This window comes from Arachis ipaensis, chromosome B06 (assembly GCF_000816755.2).
Source record: "Arachis ipaensis cultivar K30076 chromosome B06, Araip1.1, whole genome shotgun sequence".
In the NCBI taxonomy this organism is placed as follows: Eukaryota; Viridiplantae; Streptophyta; class Magnoliopsida; order Fabales; family Fabaceae; genus Arachis; species Arachis ipaensis.
The window spans coordinates 4,428,561-4,429,695 of record NC_029790.2 but is presented as its reverse complement, the minus strand read 5'-3'; positions in this window follow the sequence as shown (position 1 = coordinate 4,429,695).

The window sequence follows — 1,135 nt, the reverse complement described above, 5'->3', positions numbered from 1 at the left end:
TCATTCGAAAAAATTTAGATGTCTCAAATTTTAGAAAATAAAAAATATTTTTGTATTTTTAATTAGTCAAGAATTTATTTGTTTTTGAGATAAAAGGTCAGAGACCTATTTATTATTCTCTCTATTTTTTATCTTTAAAATTTACTAAAAGTTTTTTATTTGTATCAAATCTATTTTTGGCAATTAATTTTTTAAAATACTTATTAGGACTAAAATAATTTCACAAGAACAACTTTAACGCAAATAAATCAAACATTTAAGAATATTTTTTAAATTTTTGATAAATTTTAAAAAAAATACTTTATCCTAAACAAATTACATCTTAGCTAACAGTTAGATTTTTAATCTGATAATACATATTTGATAAAAGAAGTAATACAGAAATTTAGCCATTCGCCTTCGTATAGGTATACACTACTATGAAGTATGAATATTTTGTTGAGTTGTCGTATTCACATGTCAGATATATTTCGGACACAACACTCATCGATATTTGTCTAATACGCGTGTCTACTGTATCCAACCGTGTCTTAATAAAAAATAAAAGCTCTTCTCCAAATATATTTAAATACATCTAAATACCATTACGTGTCATTATATTCAGTCTTATTCTTAATATGTATTAATTATATTTTTGAAATAAGTTTAAAATAATATGTATTATTATTTGTTAAAACAAAAATATTTTAAATACTTTATATAATTAAAAAAAAATATTAAGAACAATTAAAAAATTATTTTATATTTTAATATTAATAAAATATTAAAATATTATTATAATTTATTTAAAAATATTTTATATTTTATATATATTATTTTATATTTTTATATCTTATAAAATTTTAAAACCGATATATTTACATATCTTATATTGTATCATATCTCATGTTCATGTCGTTCTCGATAACTATAGATTCCATAACTTTTGTTGCTTTGTTGCCTTTCTCTACCTCTGCATCTCAATGTTGACTTTTGTGTCACGTTTCCATAGCAGGTATGAGATTTTTAGAACTTAGAACAACTCAGAAGTATGAATTCATTCATTCATTTATTTTTCTTCTTTACTTATTATTATTATTATTATTATTATTATTATTATTATTGACAGATTTTTTTTATTATTACTGCAACTAGA